The sequence below is a fragment of the Carettochelys insculpta genome, chromosome 3, assembly GCF_033958435.1.
Source record: "Carettochelys insculpta isolate YL-2023 chromosome 3, ASM3395843v1, whole genome shotgun sequence".
NCBI lineage: Eukaryota > Metazoa > Chordata > Testudines > Carettochelyidae > Carettochelys > Carettochelys insculpta.
The window spans coordinates 197,826,799-197,841,450 of NC_134139.1; the positions used below are offsets into that span (position 1 = coordinate 197,826,799).

Consider the following 14,652-nt stretch of genomic DNA (forward strand, 5'->3'; position numbering starts at 1 on the left):
TGCCTATTTCGAAGTAAGCCATATTGTGTCCAGTGGTGCTATTTCGAAATAGGCCCTATTGTCTATAGATGCTGTACTTCAAAATGCATTTTGTATGTAGCAGCATTATTTTGAAATAAGCTCTTCCAGAATATATTTTAGACTGTGGCTGTACTACATTCCCCTTTCAGAAGGGGAATGCAAATGTGGCTGATTGGAAATGCAAATGAGGTGTCTATTTACATATCATGTGTCTCATTTGCATAATGTTGGCCACTTGCTGTTCCGGAAGTGTTGTTTTGGAAATCAAAGCAAGCACTGTAGACCCTTCTTCCTCATATTTTTCAGGCAGAAGTGTTCTTTCAAAAATGGGGTTTCCTTTCGAATGAACCCCATCTACACTGCTTGGTTTTTTTCCAGGAACAGCACTTCCGAACAGTGAGTGGCTGCCATTATGCAAATAAGGCATGTGATATGTAAATCAGCACCTCATTTGCATTTCTGATCAGCTGCATTTGCATTCCTCTTCTAAAGGTGGAATGTAGTATAGCCGCAGCCTTCTAGAATATCTTATTTCGGAATAACACTGCTGTGTAGACATACCCGTAGAGAGCCCAATAACTTGTGTTGGGCTAAATCCCACCTTCTAAAAGGACGTTTAGCGTAGATATGAGTGCATCATTATGAAAAATCCACCACCACTTGGTAGTTTGGTAGTTATAACACAATAATCAGGTTACCTCTCAGTTTTCTTTTTGATAGACTCAAAGAGCTCCATGTATTCAGCTTATCACTAATAAGGTGTACTTTACTATTCTTTAATTATTCTCTTGGCTTTCCTCTGAACTCTGTGATTCATCAACACTCTTTTTAAAAAGTGAGCACCAGAACTTATTCCAGTATGAGTTTCACTGGGCCCCTGTACAGAGATAAAATTTCCCTTTTGCTGCCTACCCACTGCTTTCCCCTCACCCCCCCTCCCCACTTTATACATCCAGAGATTTCATTTAACTTTTTTCTACAGCATGGGACAGGAGTGTACATGTTGAATTACTTGTCTGCTCTGACCCCTAAATCTTTTTGAAGGTCTCTGCTTTCCAGGACATGGCCCCCTATTTTCTCAGTAGGGCTTGAGTTCTTTGTTCCTGAACTCATAACTTTGCCTGGCCTGTATTAAAATATTTCCTTGTTTGAATGGGCCCAGCTGACTTAGCATGATCTGTATAATAGCCCTGTCCTCTTCTGGACTGACTACTCTGCCAGTGTTTCTATCATTATCAAGTGTGATTTTTATAGTCACTTTAAGATCATTGATTTAAATGATGATTAGCATTGGCCTGGTGTTAAGTCATATGTCAAGTCCCTCTAGAAATGTTACCATGCCCTGTTGGCAATGACTTTTTGGGATCAGTGAATCAGCCAGTTCTCGATCCGTTTAACATGTGCTCTCTTGATGATGTATAGTATTGATGTTATTTTAATAAGCATGTCAGCCCCTCTGCTCCCCTGAGCACAGGCACTCAAATTCTCCCAGGTTATTATTTGGTCTTTGAAACAGGGGCTGACGCTCCTCACTATCTTCCCATTCCTCCTCCCCAGCCACATACCCCTGTAAGAAGCTGGCAGAATTCACCATATGTGAATATTTTCTCTAATTATAACCTAGAAACCAGTGGACCTGGTTCTCATTTACACTAAGGACCCTTTGCACTGCTCTGGCAGCATAATCTGTACCCACTTCAATACCTGTTCACGCTGGCAGAGTGACACGGGGGTGGCCAGGGAATGACGACAGTTGTCTTAGTTTAAATGGGAATCAAGCCCAAAGCCTTGTGTTGTTGCCTGTGGTGTGAGTCAGAGACTCATGCGTTGCTCGCTTGTGTCACTGGGGGGCATTCTTTGGATTTATGCAAGACTAAGATAACAGTGTTTCAAATTCCCAGATAGAGGATCCTGCCGGGGGGAGACGGAGCTAGAGGGGATACAGTTAGGCAATACTGGTGGCGTGTGTGTACTGGGGAAAGAGAGGGCATTTGAGGAGTGCTGAAGAGGTGAGTATACTGGGATGGGAGGTGGTTTGGGGGCCTGGAGGGGTGTGCGTATGTGTGTACTGGGATGGCAGGGGCATTTGAGGGGTGCTGAAGAGGATGTGTACTGGGACAGGAGGAGGTTTGGTGGGTGCTGGAGTGGTGTGTGTACTGGGATGGGAATTGTTTTTGGGAGGCTGGAGGGTTGTGTGTGTACTGAGTTGTGAGAGGGCATTTGAGGGGTGCGGGAGAGGTGTGTGCACTGGGATGGGAGGGGGCATTTGGGGGATGCTGGAGGAATATGTATGTAGGGATACTTGGCGAATGTTGGAGGGTGCATTCTGGGTGTGCATGCGCTGCTCATCCTGGCTAATAACCACTGATGGACACATCTTTCATGACTATATCTAGTTCTTTCTTGAATCCTGTTATAGTCCTGGCGTTCACAACATCCTCTGGCAAAGAGTTCCACAGATTTACTGTGTGTTGTGTGAAGAAATACTGCCTTTTGATGGTTTTAAATCTGCTGCCTAATAATTTCATTTGGTGACCCTAATTCTTGTATTAAGAGAAGAAGCAAATAGCACTTTCTTATCTGCTTTCTCTACACCAGTGACAATTTACGGACCTCATTCAATATCCCCACCCTTTTAATTGTCTCATTTCCAAGCTGAAAAGTCCCAGTCTTATTAATCTCGCCTCATTCGGAAACTGTTCTATACTCCTCCTCATTTTTGTTGCCCTTTTCTGAACCTTTTTCAATTCCAACGTATCTTTTTTGAGGGGGAGTGACAACATCTGCACACAGTGTTCAAGATGTGGGTGAACAATGGATTTACATAGAGGCAATAAGATATTCTTTGTGTTATTCTATAGCCCTCTCTTAATGGTTCCCAACATTCTGTTTGCTGCTGCTTTTTTTTTTTTTAACTGCTGCCGCACAGTGAGTGGATATTTTATTTTCAGTAAACTATGCGCTGTGACTTCCAGATCTCTTTCCTGAGTTGTATCAGCTAATTTACAACCCACCATTTTATATATATTGTTGGAATTGTGTTTTCCAATGTGCCAACACTGAATTTCATCTTTCATTTTGTTGCCGAGTCACCCAGTTTTGAGAGATGTTTTTGTTGCTCTTGCCATGCAAATGGCCATTTTGAAGTTTACTAATGAAGCACTGAAAAACATATTCAGCGCCTCATTAGCACATGGGGGGCCGCGGCACTTTGAACTTGGCGCGGCTCACCGCCGCGCGGCTCGTCCAGACGGGGCTCCGTTTCGAAAGGACCCCGGCTACTTCGAAGTCCCCTTATTCCTATGAGCAGATGGGAATAAGGGGACTTCGAAGTAGCCGGGGTCCTTTGGAAAAGGAGCCCTGTCTGGACGAGCTACGTGGCGGCGAGCTGCATCAATTTCGAAGTGCCGCAGCCACCTGCATGCCAATGAGGCGCTGAATATGCATTTCAGAGCCTCATTAGTAAACTTCGAAATGGCCATTTGCATGGCCATTTCAAAGTTTTTGGCTAGTGTAGACATGGCCTATGAGATCTTAAAATTGCCAATGATGTTCAATGATGGCAACACAATAACAAGATGGGTCTCTAGTCTTCATGGCTATGAGTCCAGTGCCTTTCACCAGTACTCAATTCACACCAAATTGCTCCATTTCAATTGTTTTTCAAAAATGATGAAAAAAATGTGACAAAATCTTGGGCCAAATAAAAATGTAAAAGAGAAGCTCCCCATCCTCCAGGCCCTTCTTTACATAGATGTGACTTTGCTTTGAGCTGTGGCAGCCTCTCACTTTGCAATGGAGCATAGCAAAGCCATGTAGTGCCATTACCGCAACATGGAGAAGTATGGGCCATGGCAATTGTGAAGACATAATTTCTTCTTAGTGTAAAAATACCATTTAGGAAGGGAAGACACTCAGTACAAATGAGCACAGCCAAGCCTCACAGGTGTGATTTTTCAATGCAATGCATGTGTTAGTTTCACACAGAATACAATAGGAGACAGAGTTTGGCTATTATTTCAGAGACATCCATGAACAGATGTTCTGTGTGCAAGGTTTTATCCTGGCTGGATTCTCTGGTTACAAAGAAAGTTCTCATCAAGGTGTCACCAACAATAATTGGAGCAGGCAGACAAAACACGGAGAAGGCAAACTGATTATGTTTTAAAATGTCATTGGCATTCCTCAAGAAAAATGCTTGGTTGTGTCATTGTTTTTTTTTTCTTTAATCGTTTGTTTCTAGAAACTCTTAACGATGAAACACAGTGGTGGGAAGGAAAACCTGTTAAACTGAAGCTGTATGGGAATCTAATGCTGGGCTCTTCCTTTTTGCAGTAATATTATAGGTGTTCATATTTTCTCTTGTGTAGTCAGTGAATTCTCCACAGGGAACTCCATCTATCTGGCAGGTCACATTACAGCCCTGCGCTTGTAACTGATCTGTCCACTGGTTTCTACAGAAGAAGTGCTATTGATAAATTACTGCACATGGCAATGACAGTTACGTTGCAGACTTGTTACTTTTCATCTAGGGAGCTTTCCTGGGAACTTTCCACAAAGTGCTGGACAGCTAAAGAGGTTTGGACAAGAAGTAATATAGTGCAGACATAACTCATTCAGGTCAATAAACAGAGGGAGCAAAGTGGATAGGAAAGTTGTAGATCAAAGGCACCTGTAGGCCAGGCATGTCTGTGATTATCATGCTTTTTCGTGTGTGATGAATTTTGCTACATTACATGGACACCAGCAAAAGATGTCACTGACGGTATCATAGACTTTCCTGCAATGAGTCGGTCACAGCCCCCAAGAATCACTGCACCGTGACATTTACATTGTCATGAAATGATGCAGCTGTCACCCCATCACGGTACATCACTAACGGCAATGGCCATACTGCCAAATGATACAGATGTGTATTATTTTCACCTGAGCCAACTCTGCTTATTCATCAAAGGTTACATTTTCAGAGGGTGATCGTAACGTCCCTGCTGTAAGTAGGTAAGTACTACAACTGAGTAGGAAATGGTTCTCTTGCATTGGTAAATTTCTTGAGATATATTTTTTAAAAAAAAAAAAAAAAAAAGGACAACCCAAATTAAGATGAAAAGTCAAAGTCTGCAAAATATTAACTAACCAGAAATCTGAAAGCAGGTCAGGTCAATTCAAATACGTTGTTTTAATTTTGACCATGTCAGCATTATAAAATTATTTTTTAATATATTAGCTTATATTTCTAAAAAGTCATTCTGAACTAAAAAACCCAGAACTTTTTGCTTGGAAAATGTCAAAATGGGCTTTTTCAGCAATAAAAGTTGACTTTTTCATGAAAAGTTTCATTTTCACGAATCAATATTTCTGATATAAAACATTTTGAGAAAAAAAAATCCTGCAAGCTTCATTAAGTATGTGAAAGTGATTCATTGGACAGGAAGTGAAGAACCATTAGATAAGGAATGGGGAAAAAAATGAAAATATCAAAGTGATGATATGTTAGTCCAGGTTTGCCCCAACTTTGAGTACTATGTGCAATTCTGCACAGGAGCAGTTCCACTGTCTCGACCTCAGAAGCCTGGTTCAGTGGTACGAAAAGTCGTCATGGCTGGGACTTCCTAGGCTGAGACCGATGAACCGATGAGCCAGTGCAAGCTCAAGATGTCATCATCGGACACGACGGACTACCTACATCTCAGGATGTATTAGATTTGGAAAAGGCATGGAGAATGGTAAGAAAAATGATTGGGTGTCAGGAGGAGAGATTAAAAAGCTTCCATATGAGGAGAAAATTTAGAAAAGTGATAACTAAGGTGTGTGTGGGTGGGAGAGGAGTTAACAGCGGCCTATAAATTCATGACTGGTGTGCAGAGAGTGAATAGGGAAGTGTTAATTACCTCTGTGCATAATTCATGAACCAGGGGTCGTCCAATGAAATGAATAGACAGTGGGTGTATAACAAAGAAAGTACTTCTCTCACAATACACAGACAATGGATGGAACTTGTTACTAGTGAATGTGTGGAACAAAAGTAGAGCTAGGCTAAAAAAGAATTAGGTAAATTCCTGGAGGATATGCCCAGCAACAGCTACTAGTCAAGTGGGTCAGGGATGCAACTCAATGCTCCAGATGTCCCTAAATGCCAGAAGCTGAGACTGGACAACAGGGGATGGATCACTCAGAGTTGCCTGGTTCTGTTCACTTCTCCTGAAGCATCTGGCACTGGCCACTGTCAGATTCTGGGCTACGAGGACTATTGGTCTGACCCACTATGGCCAATCCTATGACAGTGCTGAGAGATGAACTTGGTAGTACCCAGAAATGTCAAAGGGTGGAAGGAGACATACTCATCAAGTAGCATCCATATTCTACTTTCTCTACGTACAAATCACCTTTCAAAATGGGGACAGCTGATAGGATGGTCAGTAACTCTGCCCTTTCAGAAGTCCAGAGGATGAAAACACTCTAGTGCTAATGAGAATTTGTGCTTTACCATTTAGCTTTTGGGAATCTTAGAGGTGTTGTAGTTGGCCATTGACTCTCCTTATCCGAAAGAAATTGCAGTAGCCCAATGGCCCATGATGACAGTATGTACAATAAATCCACATTCATAACCCACCCCCCCATCAGGCCTCCATTCTGCTAAATGATGCTCTTGGGCTCTGAAGTGTAACGTGTGGGATGACCACACAGTTCTCTGAGTTTTGGACTGGCTTTTTTGGTGCTCTTGAACAGAGGCACTATGCTCACCTGGAGGGTGAATGGTATTGTGATGTTCAACAACCAAGAACAGCTGAGAGGAGAAGGACAAAGTCCTCAGACACTGAAGAAACAAGTGAAGAAAATTTGCTGTCTCCTAGTGAAACAATCTAGGAGCTATCTTAAAAACATAACTTTTGTTAGAGCAACAAGATTTGGTTTTGGATCCAAAGTTTCCAAAGCTTTAGGAGTGTTCAGTTTTGGGGAATTTAGTTCAGCTTTTTAGTAGAGAAATAAGCCAGCTATGAATTGTAGCGGCTCAAACTTCCCTAATATTTGGGATTTGACATTTTGTTTCCACCCATTACAAACCTAGGGTCCATTTGTACCATTCCCTTCTGACTGAAGGTTTCTACTGTGGAACCCTAAAAAGCTTTGGGGTGAAGTGAGTGGATCTGGGGTATTGATTCAGTCACATCTCTTTTTTAGATGTGAAGTGTACAAGGGGGATGGTCTTTTAATCTGAGGTTTATTAATAATCTTCTCACACACAGGAACTGAAAGTTGCAAGGCTTGCTTTGAGTCAGGGGCTCTCCCATGTGCAACCAAATGCATTGCCAACAAGCTGCAGGTGCACACCATATGAGCAAAGGAAAATCTAGGAGAGCAAATGAGCAATTTGATGACTGTTCTGCGTTTTGTGCTCAGAATACATTCATGTCAAGGTGACATTTCTCTGGCTCATTCTCTCTTTCCCCATCTTGTACGAGGCACTGTAAATCTTTCTTTCCTGCCAGCTCCATTTCTTTTTAACTGCTTACTAGGCATAGTTCCTAAATGCTTTCACAGGTGATTACTGTGGGAAGTTGTCCAGCTTCTTATTCGTACCTTTACATCCAACCCTGCTCTACTTGCTTGGTTCATTAGACAAAAGGATAGCAAGTGACCGCTGGAAGTGTGCTGCTACAAACAGCTTTGGCCAGTCTGGAGGAGTTTATCAGCTGGTTACTATATTAATCACTAAAGGAAATGCTTGTATTGATGTTCAGAATTTTGGCTTCTCCTTTTACTTGAGAGGACCCTATCTAGTAAAGCTGTTCAACTGAGTGCAATTGTTTACTTTAGGGAAGCTGCACTTTGAAGTCCAAATTTCAATTTACTGTGCTTGGGTATGTTTAGCTGAGCTGAAAAATTACACCTCTACCTCAAGTGTAGACATAATCTTACAGTACAGGTTGAACCTCTTACAGCACAAAGTGAACCTTTCTAATCTGAAACGTTCTTGTCCAACTACACCCGTAATCTGGCATGATTTTAGTTAGTCCCAGAAAGTTTGTTTGCAGTCACCAGTCCTGGCTCTCTGTGTTCTGGTCTGTTATTTAGCTGCAATTTACCCCTAAATGCTGTCTAAGAACCCAATAAGCAGTGGAAGTGTTTGGTAAAGCTGCTAGACAGTATTGACTCCCATGGTTCAGAAAATTCTCTTGTCTGGCACCGGTCCGGTCCCGAGGCTGCTGGACTGGTGAGATTTTTAATTACCTCTTCTGTGGCTTTGTTTCCACGTGCTTATTTCCCTCAAAAAATTCTGCAGTTGAATCAGAGGTGTGCAGGTGTGGTGCTGCAGCATCCCCAAGGAGTATGCAGGGTCCTGGCTGCCACCTCTCTCCCACAGTCCTCAAGCTGCCAGCCCCTCCCCTGGGGCTCCACTTCTGGCCCCACACATGTGGCCACAGCTGTAGGACCTGTGCCCAGCCCTGCATGCAGGGTCCCAACTGCTGCTGGACCTGTACAGAGGGGTTCAGCTTCTGGCTGCCTTCAGCCCCATGCCCTGGGCTCTGTTCATGGCCTGACACCAGAAGACTATAAGTTGTGTCCTGGCTGCTATCACCTCCCCCACACCAGTAGGGGCTTTGAAAAGTCCCAGCCGTGGTCCCCATACTCCTGTTCCCATCTCCCCTTCCTGAGCCCTGGCCCTGGTCCTGGCTCCAGCTCTGGGACAGAGAGGGCTTGGACAGGAGTAGGGCAAGGGGAATGGAGACAAAAAGTTTGGGCTGTGGATCACTGATTTTCCTCACCCTTACTGTAAAATATGTGCCAGCACCACTGTCTGCTTATTTATACAGAAAATAATCCTTGTTGGGTTTCCTTTTTCTGCTGTTTCCTCTGCTCTCATTTTATCACTACACAGAGGGAGCTCTTTAATAACTAGTGGGACAGGAGGCTATTTATATCTCTACCAGGGTAGTCAAGCTTACTAACCCCCTAAGCAAGGTACAATGAGCCTCAGAAGTTTGAAAGCTGGGGTGCACCTTTTGAGGCTCGGAGCTTTCAGCCCCAGCAGAAGTGAACAGTGGGGCTCAGGCTTTCGGTGCTTCTGCTAAGGCGAGTTGTATTCCCCCTCAGAGTTCCTTCTGCTGGTTGTTTTCAAAATCACACTTGAGCATTTTTCCTGCCGCAGAGCTGGGTTGGAATGTCCTGTAATTTTTAACTGCCAGTCTTCATTTATGAATGGCTCAAGCCTCATAACAGTGCAATAAAAACAAAATTGAATGATTTGTCTCACAGCAGCATCTTGAGCCCCCAGGTTGGAGCAGGTCCCTGTTGTGCTCAGTGCTGTATGGCTACAGTGAGAGAGAGTCCCTGTCATGAAGCGTTTACACCCTAAATAGGGAAGATGGACAAGGAGCAGCAAGGGGGAAACTGAGGCACAAAATTGCTACATGTCTTGCTGGAAGTCATACAGCAGAGGCTGGATTAGAATACAAGCTTCCTGATTCCCAATGTAATCTCTGCAGACCACACTGGTACTCTAAACCTCAGTGCTTTTGTTTCTTTAGGTGTTTTTAGTGGCTTACCATGGCTACATGTGACCAGCAGATGCACTCGGGACCCAAGGACCTGCCCAGCATTAGCATGGCCGATGCCAGGACCAAAGACAAACCCAGCTGCTGCATCAGAAGCACAATTTGGCATCTGTAGCCAGTTCTGATTTCCAAGCATGTGGCTTAACCCCAAGATTGCCTCACTTCCCCTGTTCCTAGGGCAGCCCTTTTCCATTAAGGATCTCCCTGTCTGGTTTCTTTCACAGTGACAGAGCTCCCTGCCTCCTTAATTAGCATCTTGCTCTTCAGCTCTGTTGTTCTTACTTGCTGATACTTTGACAGGGCCCTGCCACAAAATAGGATTCTGCTCTCCCACATTCTTCAAAGAGAAACCAGGAATCGCAGAACAATTACACCCACTCATCAGACCAAGGGAAATCCTCTTCCAAAGCAGGATCACCCTGTTAAAATAAGGATGTCTGGCAATTTATTACTCACTGCTTAATGAAACCATGGAGGACAGCAAAGTGGGAGGTGGACGCAGACGTTAACCTGAAATACAATGAGCAGGATGATAGAATCCTCTCCTGCAATTTTGTTAGTGAGTTTATTAATAGATGTAAATAGATGCTGCCCTGAACATTTGGTCTGCAGACAAAGGCCCTGTCTATGCTGGGGGTGATGTGTATGGCACATGTAACTGCTCACAGGTGGACTTGACCCTGGAACCTCTGAAGCTTGGTGCAGGAGCCTCTGCAGCTTGAACCAAAAGCCTGTTGCCTCTCAGCTGACACTGTCAACGTGATTTGTTCTTTCTCTGTGTAAGTGGGCTTAGTGCTACTACATGGGACAGTTTATATATAGCTGGAGATACACACATCTCATAAAGCTGGAAGGGACCTCCAGAGATCATTGAGACCAGGCCCCTGCCCTCTTAGTGGGACCAAGCACCATCACAAACAGATTATTATTATTTAATCTGTGTACCCCAGACCCCTCAATGACCACTTCCGGATTGAACTCAGAACCCCTTGGCCGGGTAGGCCAAAGAGCAAACCATGAACTAGTCACTCACCCCCGCTAGGTTTGTGGGTTGCACACACAGCAGTGAAAAGTAGGCTGCCTAGGGTTTGCAGCTACACTTGGCAGTGAAAGTCTGTGGGATGGTAGGGAAAGGCTCCCACAGAGGGAAGGCAACAGGACACTACACTGCTGCAGTGTGGACAGGAGAGGCACTGTTAGGTATGTTGAGAGCTGATTAGAGTACACACCTTAATGCTCTGGGGTTCCTTTATGCTCCTCACTTCAGCCATATCTCACTTTTTACAGTGCTGTTTATACTACCATGCTGGAGGTGTGCCATGTATGTGTGGTACTCACTGCTGAAAGCAGAAACACAGTCTAAGGTAAGTCTATACTGGCCTGGAAGAGCTACCCCGAGTGGGTCCATCTTCCGGGAGTCGATTTTGTGTGTCTGGTAAGGATGTGCAAAATCAACCTCTCAACGAGTCAGTTGACCCCTGTACTTCTTGCGAATTGCAAGGAGTAAGGGAGGTCGACAGAAGAAACTCGCCCATCGACCTTCTTCAGTAGAGATGGCCAAGTAAGCCATGTGCAGATATGTCAATTCTAACTATGCAATTGCTGTCGCTAGAATTGTGTGTTTGAAGTCGACTAGTCTAGACGTAGACTAAGAGTAAAACCTAGAGCAATTCTCAAACTTCATTACACCACCCCCCCCTTCTCCCAACAAAAGTTCCTGCATGACCCCAGGATGGACCGGGAGCCCTGCCCCTCCAGGTGGGATGGAGCAAGAGCCCACATCCCATCTCCAGCTCTGTCTTTCCTGGCTGAAGCCCTTAGGCTTTGGCTTTGACTTCAGACTGAGGTCCCAGTGAGCCTAATGCTGGTGTTGGCAGCCTGATTCAAATGGGTTTGGAAGCCACAGTCTGAGAATGACTGTGATTTTAAGCTCAAGAGGAACTACTAACGTCAATTAGGGATGCTCTAGATGCTGCCTGATCCTGCCATGAGGGCAGGGGACTGGACTCGATAACCTCTCGTGGTCCCTTCCAGTTCTAGTATTCTATGATTAGCTCACCCAGACAGACCTCCTGTATAATGTGTATCCTTGGTAGTGCTTGCAGAAAAGTTTCAGCCATAAAAATAGGGGGTTGTTGAAAATGAGATGTTATATGGGAGAATGTTCTTTTCAATGACTTTTTAAAAATGTTGGGATAAGGAATTTTGAAATAGCATTTTCAGTTCTTTCTTCTCAAACCTGAAATTTGTTCAGACAAACAAACAAGAATTGTTCAGAATTTCAGATGGGTGGTGCCCTCCCCGACCTTTCCTGCTCAGTGCCAGAGACTGAACAGTGTTTAGGGCTATGGTGGGCAGCCTGCAGCCCATCAGGGTAATCCACTGGTGGGCTGTGAGACAGTTAATGTTGAGCATCTGCAGGCACTGCCTTCCCCGCACCCCATAACTCTCAGCGGCCATGATACGCTTTTCCTGGCCAATGCGAGCCATGGGAAGCAGCAGCCAGCACATCCCTGTGGCCTGTTGCTTCTCATAGCTCCCATGGGCCAGGAATGGTGAACCAAGGCCCACAGGGAGCTCTAGGGGTCCATGCCTGCTGACACTCATCATAAACAGTCTCCTACTGTGCCAGTGACTTATCTTACCTTGGTTGTAGGTGCTGACGGTTTTCCCCACTTTTAGTCCCTTGGTCCAGTCTAACGCAGTGGCACTTTTCCACCTTTGGGAAAACCAAAGATCATTTCTTTGCTGCTCTGTAACTGTAATAACTCAAGTTCATACAGGATCCTTTGGTGCAATGAGCTCTCTGCATGCTGGAAATATCCTGTCCTTCCCCTTGTCCAGCTTCAAGAACTATTGCGTTTTTACTGCAGTGGGAATGACACATGTGAGTCTCTGGCTTGTTTGGGTAAGATCAGATATTCAAACATCTCTTAGACCAGGTCTTGAAAAGTAGTAAAAGGGGCATTTTCAAGGTCTGTGGCTGTAGTTTTCTCATTGAAGCCTTTCATCCTAGTTGCAGCTTGGGAACTAGCTGTGGAGCCATATTTACCTTTAAGAAAACTTTGTTTCTAAAGTGTGAAAGTAAAGATGATAAAAATTCCAGGCTAAATCTCCAGCTCATGTAAATCAGAGTCACTCCAGCAGTGCATGACCAGATCCTCCGCCGGCATAAATCATTGTCATTCCATCAACAGAAAACCAGATCCTCCGATGGTGTAAATCAGTGTCTCTGCTAATCATCAGTGAAGTTACACCAAATTACACTGGCAGAGGACCTGAAGAGGCTGTAGCCTCTAAACCAGGAATGTTTCAAGTTCTGCTCTCAGTTAGACCTTGTGAATCCAGATTAAGGCCATCAACTTCAGCAAAGTTATTTGGGGTTTCACACCAGTGTAACTGAGTTTAGAATTTGAACTGGGACATTTAGCAAAGGGCATTACCAAGGTAGGACTTTCCTCATGCTTAAAAGAGAAACCATGATTATGAATTGTGAAGCCACATCCTCATGGCTGGCAATAAATTTGTATAAGCCTCTTCCCCTTGTGCTCTGGCTTCTTGAGCGTTGTCTCCCCTGTCTCTCTGTCTCTGACTCATGAAATATATTACAGTAGCCACATTTCTGGGAGCTGAAAGGCCTCAATAAATTCACTTTTTCTGCTTTGAGCCAATAGCATGCTGTCGAAAGCCACACTGAGGATGTGCATAGCTTCTGGCGTTTTGTCGACAAAACTTGTGGAGCGTCCAGATTCCCAAGGTGTTCTGTTGACAGTAAATCAACAGAACTCAGCAGCTGTGTTGAAAGCTGTGTGTCATTTTCCCACAGGGAAGAACAGCTCTTTTAACAGAGATCTGTAGATAGAGAGCCAGTCCCTCTGGGGCCTTCTGTTGACAGAAAAGGCCTTGAGGTCTCCTCGCAAGTGCACCAGGGATTGCCCTGTCCAGAGTAATCAGCGCTCTATGGTCCCTGCCTCCAGCTGTTCTTAAAGCCACAGGGTCCCAGGAAACCATGTGTCAGGCAGCTCAGAGCCTGGAAGCAGCAGAGGCATCATCTGCACTCCCCAGGGCCTTCACAGCCACTCTCTACAATCAAGCTTTCACAGACGGTAGACAGCCAGGCACTGCTGGACCAACCTGTGCCCTCAAGGGACCAGCCAGAGGGGTCCCAGCATGCTCCTCAGTGCATGAAGCAGCAGGCCCGTAGGCAAGAGTCAGCACCCACTCCCATGGACAGTGCTGCAAGCCTCAGTGGTGTGTGGGGTCCCAGGACAAGCCAAGCTGCTCCCAGCTCACCTGCCACCCATGCAGGGACCCTCTCTGTGGCTGGACACCCCCTTGGCCGCTAGCCAATTGACCCTGGGGGCTGCTGTGCGGGTCACCCATGGCTCTTCTCTCAGGACATTTTCATCTCTTGGCCTGGGGGATGTTGGTTGCTGCTCACAATGGGGGACAGGGCCATAGGGGCGGTGTTGTATGCATGACTCACTGTCTTCCCTCCATGTCTTCCTTGCAGCTGGACTGGCATCATCTGAGGGCCAGGCCAGCCTTACCTCCCTGACAGTGCAAGCCAGCCCCACCCCAGCACTGGAGCGAGCCAGCTTTGCACTACCACCAGTGCGTGCCTGCAGCCAGAGAAGCCATTACTGGGTGGAGGAGGACCTCCAGAGTGACCATAAAGCCCCCTCTGGAGGATGATGAAGCTGTTGGGGCAGCAGATACAGCAAGACAGGGAGTAGCAATCACAGGCCTGGGGCCAACTCATGTCCTGCTTTGACACCACCACTGGTGTCTGGTGGGACAGGATGGCCCAGCCGCCTGTGGCTGCCCCCCGCAACTGCCCTGCCCCTGCCAGCAATTCACAGAGCATTGTAGACCTCATGCAGTGGCTGAGGGCTGTGGCTGTCCCCCCTATGCCCAGGACCCCCTACGCCTCCTGCCCACCAAGACCCCACCACATCCCCACTGCCTCCATAGCTCCCCCTTCTCCTGGGCCCAACCCAGCCCCACTAGGGTGTCTCCCAACCCCTGTCCCAAGCCTCCCTCCACTGTACATAGTTCACTGTTTGTCACTTTGTAC

The 14,652-nt window shown here is 45.6% G+C and overlaps 2 long non-coding RNA genes across 2 annotated transcripts; both read left to right on the plus strand.

The window, feature by feature from the left end:
• Window positions 1-1,996: 1,996 nt before the first annotated feature.
• LOC142010760 (uncharacterized) lies at window positions 1,997-9,582 on the plus strand. Its single transcript, XR_012644874.1, has 3 exons — window positions 1,997-2,030; window positions 5,561-5,744; window positions 9,549-9,582. It is a non-coding gene; the product is annotated as an uncharacterized LOC142010760 (long non-coding RNA).
• A 1,132-nt stretch (window positions 9,583-10,714) lies between these two features.
• On the plus strand, window positions 10,715-14,130 carry LOC142011511 (uncharacterized). Its single transcript, XR_012645101.1, has 3 exons — window positions 10,715-10,775; window positions 10,863-10,939; window positions 14,089-14,130. It is a non-coding gene; the product is annotated as an uncharacterized LOC142011511 (long non-coding RNA).
• The last annotated feature ends 522 nt before the right edge of the window (window positions 14,131-14,652 follow it).